General features: G+C 34.4%; 1 long non-coding RNA gene across 1 annotated transcript; it reads left to right on the top strand.

The window, feature by feature from the left end:
- The first annotated feature begins 5,678 nt into the window (after positions 1–5,678).
- Positions 5,679–6,955, top strand: LOC104648196 (uncharacterized). The gene is made up of 3 exons (XR_742268.3): positions 5,679–5,784; positions 5,849–5,930; positions 6,829–6,955. It is a non-coding gene; the product is annotated as an uncharacterized lncRNA (long non-coding RNA).
- The last annotated feature ends 4,535 nt before the right edge of the window (positions 6,956–11,490 follow it).

Here is an 11,490-nt window from a genome sequence, read left to right as displayed (position 1 = left end):
CGGTTCTTCTTTCCACCATCCATATGGATGTTGGTGGTGCTAGCGCTGTTTACGTCTCCTTCGGTAGCCATTCTCTTAGTATCAAACATCGCTCTAATACCACATTGTCACGGACTTAGACTATTTGCTAAAACTCCGTGCGACCCTTGACGACTTACTCACTAATCTTTAAAGATCTTGTAAGTTCAAGGAAACCTTTAAGACTTGGAACACTAAGAGAATGCTATGAAAGACTTAGAAAGAACAAGAAAGAGATATTTGAAGAAGTCTTTTGTATTATGTTTAGAGAATGCTTACAACTTGCTTAGTGCCTTTGAAAATGAGGGGCACTTCTATTTATACTACTTTGTAGAGACTTAAGTCCCTAAAATATTTACACTTAAGTTCATTTTCTAGAAAATTCTACAATGTTATGGGACCTTTCTTAGCCTTCTTGAGACTTCTAAAAGGTTCTAGATTTCTCCTCACAATTCTAGAACGTTTCTGCATCTATCTGGACACGAAATCAGGCTGGAATCGTGGCTGGACGTCACAATAGTCCTAATAATATACACTCTCTCAACCAACCACTGAGCCTTCAAAATGACAAAATGTACCCTTCCACTATAACCTAAGGATTCTCGGCAATGCTAAGTGTTAGTATGTGTAATATTGATCATGCTCACAAACATAAAACATGATCCCATATTTGATCAGGTATTTGAAGTCAATTGGTGAACATGTAAAATATTATTACATCACTCTATCTTTTTGGTTTATTTTGTTTGAGACTGGGTAGTGGCGTGATAACAAAACGCCCCTTAGTTGGTTCCAAGTGAAAATTGAGTTATAAGGGAGCTCAGTTAACCAAATATCATCCTCTCCCGTCAGTGAGAGAGGAAATACTCTTAGCCCTATTATATCCAATTCCAAATCAGGTCTCCCTACACAACTTTTACACACAATCCTTACCTTAACTATATGGGCATGTGGGTCCTCTAAAGGTAGCTTTGAAAACAAACCTCTGGTAGTGATCATTTGCATCAGACTACTAGTTACCACAAAGGTGTGTCCTGGTGGTAGAGGGGCAAGACAAGTGGCCCATCAGAGTCTGCTATATTATCATAGACTCTATAGTATTCTTGAGGGTGTGGAGCGGGATTCTGTCCTCTTTATTGATTTTCACCCGGATCATCTGGTAATAATTGACCATGAACATTAACCAGAGTTTGGATGTTCCGGTTTGGATCATCATCATTAATACCCAAGTTTCGATTCATATTGCGTAGTGTACGCTCTAATTCGTGATCGTAGGGAAACAAAGGTTCTCTTCCTCTCCGTGTATTTGGCATACAAGGAAGATAGTTCTGAAAGAATAAAAAACAATAGAAAAGTAAAATCAAGAAAATATTGACTAAATTGTAGTAATAAGTTTAAGTTAATCTAAAAACTACTTTCGCTGGCAGTGGCGCCAAAATTTGATAATGCTCAACCTTACTTCTCAAATAAGAAGTAAAACGGTCGTATCAAGTAAAGAACCCAACTATTGAGATTGGGATCGTTCGCACGAGGAAAATAGTTCAGACTTAACTTTAATCTATTATTACTATTATTTAGTCAGTTATTTCCTTAGAAAACAAAAGACAATAAAAAGGGGGGGTTTTATTTCTAAATTAATGAAGATAAATAACTAAATTAAAGTAAACGACTAACAAATTTAAATCTTGGAGTTTAATCAATTAATAAAAGTAACTAGGTTTTAAGTGTTCCCCACAAGTTTCTAACTTGATAATTCTAACTATTACAATTCTTTCCTAGTATCTTGCATGCAAAGTGATAAGTTATGTATTTCTAAATCCTTTGTCCGGCATCTAGAAAATTTCACTCCGCACCTTGGTCTGGGTACATGTGTTGCTATAATAACCCATACCTTTACCTCATATTAAGCGTCGTATTCAATATTTGACTAAGTTATTACCTCGTACCAATAAATACTAGCCTATTAGATAGTATACACTAAATCTATGTTGATAATTCTTTTCCCATTATCTACCTCCTTGGTCCGGCAAGTAGCATTAAGGTGAGTTCTAACATTGGCAATCTGTTAAAAAGACTTCTAAGCGAAAGAATTAATAATACATGCATATTCTAGAATTGTTATTTTAGTTAGGTTTTACCTCATTATTCTCCCATGGTTCCCACAACCCTTGTTAAGGAGTTTAGTTACCCATAATCATAATCAAAATATTCATGTATTTAATATAAGAATTCATGCACTTATTTTAATGAGAAAGAATAAAATCCAGAAGTTCACTTGATTAATCAACAAATGGACCAACAATTTATTCCAGAAAAAGTGTATCAATTACTGAAATTAATCGAGGACTAAAAATTCTCCAAAAGTTTAACAATCAAAAGTCTCATATAAAAAAGTCTACTAACAAAAAGTCTAACTATAAGAGAGTCTAACAACTATAAGAGAGTCTAAGTATAAGAGAGTCTAACCCCAAAAATGAGGTTTTTCCAACTATTGATACAAAACAAAAACCTGATAAAAGAAGGACTCTAATTGCTGAAAATCTGTCAAAATGCATTTGGCCTCCGTCATCATATACTTTACAAATCCTTCTACTTCTTTCTTTATTACCCTTGATGAATAGGTATGATGGACCGTTCCAAGCACGACGGTCGAGGGGCTTCGTTCCATAACACTTGAACTTCTTGGAATTTGGTTACTGGGACTACTCTCTGATCATCACGACGAACAAGAAGGACGGACATTTGTGGCTATGACGATCCGTCGTGAACTTCGTAATCCCACACATAGGTTAGACTTCTCATCTTTCTTTACTTGCTTCACTACGATGCCACCTACGGACCTTCACAAGCTCTGTAGGTGGTAACTTTTCTGCATTTCTTGCTCAAGAACTTCCGTGTTCGTCTTTAGACAGATTTATTGCAAATAAAGTGAAACTTACATAAAAATCAATACAAAATGTTTTCTGGACACACACTAAACTTAAGGCAAAATCATTAAAAATACCGTGAAAACACGGTATATCATCTACCCCTTGTTATGAGTAACAAACTTAGCATATTTTTTCATATCTTTTTTGATAGTGAATAGGTTAATAACCGATGCTGATGTGTTTCAGTTTCTACCTTGCATAATGAATATAAAACTTCGTCAATAATTCCCCAGTTACTCAATTTGTCTTTGGTGTATAGCCACATATAGTGCAAACACCATTTAGGATTGCCCAAATTGTTGCAAGTCAGTCTTCTCCACGAGAACTTGTTGTACTCCCCTTTTATTATACATTTCTTTGATGTTGAACTCTTCTTCATCCATGATTGTAGGTACTTGTAAATCCTTCTGTTCAAGCCATTGTCCTTCCTTGAGAATCTTCTTTACAATCCATGATACTTGCTTGACTTCCACATCCCATGATGTTAACCCTTTAGATAAAAGGTATGAACCCACACAATCCATAATTTTTCCTTTTTCTTACAGTTGTTTCACATATATTTTTAATATGGTTGCCTCATTCCACACATATATATTAGTGATATGGAGTCCTCTAGAAGACTTTGGGCAGCAAATTGTTTCCCAAGATATGAGTACTTTCCCTTTATTTTGTAATTCACTATTCCATAGAAACCTTTTGCACATAGATTCTATTCTTTGTAATATTTTTTTGGCATTAGATAGATCTTTGACAAGAATCCTTGCATGGATTACAAGATTATTAACCAATAAAAGTCTTCCTGCTAAAGATAGGAATGAACGATGAATTAGTAGGGAAGTATAAAATACTAAGTTACATTTTAAACCCCTAATCAAATCATGAAAATCCCCTTTGAAATCACCTAGACCAAACTCTCAGTGTCCAAAAATCGACTTATAAACTATGAAATTAGATTGGGGAACAAAAATACCATTCTGCTACATATTTTCTACAAATCAAATAATGTTCACACTAGCGAGCTTGCAAAGCAGGAAAATTTTTATAGAAGTGGAAGGAACCTCACAAGTGCGAGGTTATTGATGTGGACTATCCTCGCAAAAGTGAACCCTGGTGCATAGTGAATCCTCCACTAAAGTAAACAATAAATCACAGAAGCATAGCCGCTTAAATCTAAGCAACCTATCCCAGTCCACTCAAGCTCGTAAAAGAGCAATCAATCCAATACCTCCTAGAAAAAACAAATCATACAACTCTAAATTATTGTAATAATTAGATCATCAATTAATGAAGACTTAGCCAAATGTTAATTGGGGTCAAATCCTAAGTGTTTTGATCCAAGTACTTGTCACAATCCAAAATCACTAAAGTAATGATGATACCTACACCATCCCTCCGATAGATAAGACAAACCAATCTTAATTAGGCGGAAAAGAAAAAATTGGAGGAAATAAGTCATAATATAACTTTTCATAAATACAAAATACGCAAAACACCACAATAAAACTTTATTATTTGGTGTCACATGAACAAGAGTGACTAAGAGGGAGATAGAGAATCTCCATATCGCTCACACGAACACCCAAAAATAAATGCACTTGGCACGAATCAAGAAGACATACTGGAACTGAAAGTAGAATATGCATCAAAAGATACAATAATTGTAATTGAACGGGAACACGTGTATTAGAAGGTATCATTGGCCGATAAAGTTGAAGTCTGACTATATTAGCATATATAGTATAAAATCTACCCCAAATAAGTCCTCAACTTATAAGCAGTTAATGAGATATGGCGAGAGACAAGAAAATTACATTACCCAATCAACAACATATGTAAAATCAAATAAAAATGAGGTGTGACATGATGTAGTGGTTGTATCATCCTATCAGTATACATCTGCTCCCTGTAGTAGCATGCTGGGATTTAAGAAAATGGCCCATGGGGTACTTACAGGTCCATATACCCATCACAGAAATTCTCCCTCAGGTATGCGTGATTTAACTTGCTGGAAGTCAACCTCGATATCATAATATTAATTTTTGGTAACCATTTTTGCATTTAGGTTCATAACTATATTCTGTCTATCATACTATTTTCGTGATTCATGACAAATGAATATGTATGCTTGATCGCAATAAAGAAGAATGACCATGTTCTACTTAAGAAAGTATATCTCTCTTTAAATAGTGTCCTTAGGCCACTAACCCCATCAAAATACGATATAACACAAGAATAAGAGTGACGCAACAAAACATATGCAATTCAAGTCACATAACATCTAGTATATATTTCCTAATTATATAGCACATAAATAATCCACTAATTTAAACACCAAATAAACCAATAAACCATCTCCTGAAAAAAGTTTAAAAGAGTAATCACAATCTACCTTGAAAGCCCAGTATTCATTCCATGAACTGTTAAAAAATATAGCCTTGGAACTCTCATATTTTATTAAAAATATACTCTATATGAGTATACGAGTCTATCAAAACCTATATTTTATTATTATTTTAAAAAAATTTATGGACCAATGGCCCATTTATTTATCATAAAGAAGTATCACACAAAACAGGCCAAATAATAGCCCAATTTACACCAAATGACATATAGCCCAAACAAGAAAATAATAGGAAAACTCATCTTGGTCTTGATGTTCAAGAACTTGCCATTCCTTAAAATAGGGTTTTCTAAAGAAAACTCTCCATTTCTCACTCTCTTGTACTCCTCCGCTTCTATGTTTCTCGCTCCCTTCACCCTTTATTTTGTGTTGCTTCATCCTTAAGTCCCTAACATTCTTCATCCATGGAAAAGTAGTATATATCAGCTCACAAAGGTATATAGAAATTATTTTTTATCCAGTCCCAACTATCGTTGACCTTTCTCTTTCCTTTTTGTAGATGTGAAATCCGGTGGAGGTGTTTAGAGTTCAAGATGAACTTTTTGTTGATTTAACCATGAAACTCATTCTAGAAGCTTGAGGTATGTAAACACCTATAGTTATGTATAAACTCTAGTAAAACGACTCATAAAGACAATCCTGAGCCCCTAAATTCAAAAATTGAATATTGATTTCAGAATTAGATTAGACATCGTGTGAAAAGCTCATGCGCCTATAATAAGCTAAATTTGATTAATTGATTCTCAAATATAGAAATTACATTGAATTTATCTTAGGAGATTAAAATGGATTTACCCAATCCAAATACAATTTTTTGGTAACTGTAAATCTTATTAATTACCAGATGTGCTATTTTGTACAGCTTGGAACTTTGTATACAGACATGTTCCAATTTCAGATCCAAATCTTCTTTGCACTTGTATACTATTCTAAAGATAAAAATTAAGACTATGCATATATCCTATTAGCCTAGGCATCATGCCAGATCTATGATGCATATCTTTAATAATTAGTTAGTTGATCTTGTATATAGTCCTCACCTTATATTAGAATATACACATGCCTCATCTCTTGCCAGATATGACCTACTGCTGCTGCTTAGGCAATTTTGTGTACATCTGCATGGTAGATTTTCTAGTAGTATGGTCTGTGGATTATTCCATTTCCTCATTCCATCTAGTGCTACCCATTGTGATGAGTTACCAACTAAGCATATTTTTCTATATTTGTTATGATAGTGAAAAGGTGAAAAACAGGTGCTAATGTGTTTCAATTTCTTCCTTGCATAATGAATATACAACTTCATCGATAATTCCCATGTTGCTTAGTTTGTCTTTCGTGTATAGCTATATAGTGTGAAAATACCCATTTAGGATTGCCTAGATTGTTGCAAGTCAATCTTCTCCATGAGAACTTGTTGTACTCCCCTTTTCTAATACATTTCTTTAATGTTGAAATTTTCTTTTTCCATGATAGCAGGTACTTGTAAATCCCTCTCTTAAAGCCATTGTCATTCCTTGAGAATCTTCTTTACCATCCGTAATACTTGCTTGACTATCACCTCCCATGATGTTGACCCTTTAGATAAAAGGTATGAACCCACACAATACGAAATTTTTCCTTTTTCTTATAGCGGTTTTACATATGTTTTCTTATAGCGGTTTCACAATAGTTGTTTTTGGAAAACTAATGTTTCAAGCTTATGACTAGAGAAACACACAATTTCCTTTCTCTTGAATCACATCAAGGTGGTGGTGTGTCATTTGGTGAGGGAAAAAGGGTTACATTCTTTGTTTTGGGAAAATTGGAAGATTTGTGGAGCATTCCGTATATGACGTGCACTATGATAATAGGTAGAAGTATAATTTGCCGAATGTATCTCAAAACTGCGACAAGGTAAATGAGGTTATATTCTTGTCTAACAAATGTATTGTCACACATTTAACCTCTTGTGAGGTCATATTTATAAGTAAAAGCCTCAAGAACATGTGCCTAGCTGATTTGGACCCAATACGAGGAAATAATTTTATGTGTATCAATGATCAAAGTAACAATGTTAATATGTGGCATAGAAGGTTAGGCCATGTGTGTGCCTCACTTCTAAGAAAACGTGTTTCCGAGGACCTTGTTAATGGTCTACGAAACTAATATTTAGAGATAAAAGGATTTGAGATGCATGTGTCAGAGAGGTGTAAGAACAACCATGACACCGAATCTTCTTCATATTAATCTACTAATACCTGTAAGAATTTTAGAGTAGATGTAGAAAGAAGTACACACTTATGATAGTTAATAATTACTCAAGATTCATCAGGACAATTTTTCTGAGGAGCAAGGATGAAAAACCTAAATTCTTGATCATTTTTGCCAAAATGGTTCAAATAAAGCTAGATTTCAAAATGGCTAGGACCAGCTCCGAGAACCCCTCAAAAAAACGGGTAGTCGAGAGGAAGAATAGAATGCCGGTGGATATTGCAAGGATTATACTAATTGATTCTATTATTGCAATGAATTTCTGATAGAGGTGGTGAACACAACCTCCTATGTAACCAACATGTGTCTTATTAGATCTGTTCTAAAAAAGTAACCTATGAATTTCTTTACATAAGAAAGCCTAAGCTTAATTATGTTATGGTTTTGGGTTGCAAATTAATCGTTCTCAACAATGGCAAAGATGATCTAGGAAAGTTCAATCCTAAATGTGATGATCTTCGTGGTGTACTCCTCAACAGTTATGACATATATAGTCTTCTACAATAAAACTTTATGCATTGAGGAAAGTGTTCATGTTATCTTCGATAAATGGTGAAATGTACAATATAAAGATTAGAGATGAGTTTGAAATTGAAGACCTACTTCAGGTGAAAAGAGACAGCCTTCTTCTAGAAACCATAAATAGTGAACTGTCTCCAGTAAAGAAAATCCTGACTCCGAAGAGGGACTTAGTCAATCAAACAAGAAAAATACTGGAGATCAGGTGAAATTGAGGAAACTTACTCTAAGGATGATGAATAAGTTGCAAATTCAGCCCATGAGTCTTCAAAGAGGATTGCAAGGAACATTAGCCATCTCATATAATGGACAATCTTGTCTCTTCATTGAATTTTGAGATGCACACAGGTCTTAAACAAGAAATCTCATGGATTTCTTGTCATTCATCTCCACCATTGAATGCAAAAGAATGAAGGAGGACTTGAAGAATGCTGACTGGATCAAATCAATGTAGGATGAGCTTCATCACTTTTGAAAGAAATCAAGTGTGGCACCTGTCCTGCACCAGTAGACAAAAGTCTAAACTAGGCGGGTATTAAAAAAATGCAATGACAACGAAGTCATCACAAGGAACACATCAAGACTAGTAGTGAAGGACTATATTCAAGAAGAAGGATTTAATTATGATGAAACATTTGCTCTTGTCACCATGATGGAGGTTATCATAATTCTAATTGCTTTTACCTCATACATGGGCTTTAATCTAATTCACGTGGATGTAAAAAGTACCTTCCTGAATTGGTACTTGAAAGAAGAAGTATATGTTAAGCAACCTCCTAGTTTCTAAGACATTAATCTACAAAATCATGTGCTTAGATTTGATAAGGATTTTTATGGGATGAAGCAGGAACCAAGGGCATGATATGCAATATTATCAAAGTTTCTTCTTGAAAATGGCTTCAAGATAAGAAAGATTGATGAAACCTTGATTCTAAAATCAAGAGGGAAGGAACTTGTCATTTTCCAAGTATATATTGATGACATTATATTTGGTGCAACCTTAGATGCATTATTAAAGAACTTTGCTACCTTAATGGAAAGTGAATTTGAAATGATTATGATGGGGGAGCTTAACTTGTTCTTAGGGTTACAAATCAAGGAGTCAGCAAATGACACTTCTATTTATCAAAAATAAAATTATATCAAGGAGTTTCTAAAAAGGTTCAACATAGTGGAGGCAAAAACAATTGACATACCTAGGGGAATATTATCAAAACTTGATAGCAATGAAGCAAGGTTTGCAGTAAATGAAACCATGTATCTACTTGACTACAAGTAAGTATGATATGGTGTTTAGCATGGGAATATGTGTAAGATTCTAGGAGTGTTGTAAGGAATATCATTTGAAGGCAACCAAGCCTTTTTTGAGATATCACAGAGGAAATCAAGACTTGGTCCTATACTATCCTTTATGTAACTCATTTGATCTAATTGGATATGGTAATGAGGACAAAGTAGGATACTTGTTTGATAAAATAAGTGCCTTTTGTATGGATCACTTCTTTGATCATCATTAATCTCTTCGGGAATGAAGAAGCAAAACTCAATGGCATTATCCATAGCTGAACTTTATGTCATGTTGTGCACAACTCCTATGGATAAAGAAGTAACTTAATTTTTTTTGGTACTCAGTGATACAATTTCCCTCATGTATGATAATACTAGTGCTTTGAATATGGCTAAAAATATAGTACAATATAAGAGGACAAAACATATTCATATGAGACATCACTTCTTGAGAGACAATGTTGACAAAGGAAATATGATCATGAATTTTTGCAAGACGGAAGACCAAGTAGCTGACGTCTTCACCAAATCTCTAAGTAAAGATCATTTATTCAAAAGAATGTTGACGCTAGGGCTGCTCAAACCAAACCAATATCTTTATCTAAATACACGCAAAACCTTTACAGACTACGAGTAGAATGTAAGTTAAATTGCTTGCTTTTATATTGCACTCATCTAAGAATTTAATTCAGAACATTATGCACATATACACATATGGTGACTTACCTAGAGAGAAGCAGAAGACACATCAAAGTCAGGGTAGTTGATGTATGAAAAAAAAGAGGGACATGGTCTCTACTCAAAGGTTAGTATATTCGTACTATGTACGAAATATAGAAAAAGTAAATCTCACTTGCTACGTGCCTATGTCTCTTAATGTAACATATTTTATTATTCAAAACCCAAAGGTCACCTATGTTCTGCAATCAGAGCACTTCTATAAACCCTTTCATTAAAAAAAAAGATATTCTTATTCTAACATTTTCCAAAACATCCTTCAATTTACTTAACTATGTCAAAATCCCATTCCTTTTCTCCTAAAGAACCCATGTCTCTAGAAATCGAAACATTAAATCCCATTGAGTTCAATACTTCAACATTACATGAGATACTCTCTATTTCCACTTTAGGAGTGAGAGAAACAGGTGAGTAAACTACTCTCACCATTAAAGTGTTACTTCTCAAATTGTAGAACCCAACAGTTGAACTCCCCTTCCAATTGACAAACCTCCCTTGTTCTAAATCCTTCCCTAGAGACTTACCTCAATGACTCTACTTGTTCAGACACACAACCTGTTTCCCAACCTCCTGCCGAGAAACAACCCAAAAGATTGAAATGTATCATTCCAACCTTTCCCTGTATCATCAACTATGTTTGAAAAACTATTTGATTGAGATCTTCTAGTAGATAAATGAGCAGAGTTTAATATCTTAACAGCTAACATAAAATGGGACGTGCAAAACCTAACTAACATGAAGGGAGATATTCAACCTTCATTCTCAGATATGGAGTGAAAATCATTTATCTTGTTGAATATGGGGAACCATTGTTTCATGATATCCCAAACACTTACACACAACTCGATTTTGTTTAATATGGCATAGTGGAAGATGAAGATGTTGCTATTTTAGTCTAAAAACAAAACATTAGACAAGGAGCAGGTGAGCAAGAACTCATTGCCTTTGAAATCATTTCTTAGTCTTCTTTACCATAAAAAAATTCATAGCAACAAAATGGATCTAAGAATTTAACTCCCTTGAAAATCTTAAGGTGTGAAAAAGAAAAAGGAAAAATGATCGAGTGTGTCCGTCTGAAATTTTTCTACGGTTATTCCACTCGCGGAGCTTAGAAAAAAACTGATGCATGATTCCATGGTTTCCAATAAGGCACAAACAACTCAGAATAAGCATAAAAAGTGAACCTGGTCGACATATCACAGTAACTAGACAATAGCTCCACCAAATCAAAGGATACAGTACGGGTGGTGACAAATTAGAAAGGTTATAGATTGGAAAAATAAGAAGTCACATGAATCAAAATCAAAAGGTGTAACAAAGAGCAAGTAGAGATATAATAAGGAA

This window comes from Solanum lycopersicum, chromosome 7, assembly GCF_036512215.1.
Source record: "Solanum lycopersicum chromosome 7, SLM_r2.1".
Classification (NCBI taxonomy): Eukaryota; Viridiplantae; Streptophyta; class Magnoliopsida; order Solanales; family Solanaceae; genus Solanum; species Solanum lycopersicum.
This window is presented reverse-complemented; position numbering and strand designations above follow the sequence as displayed.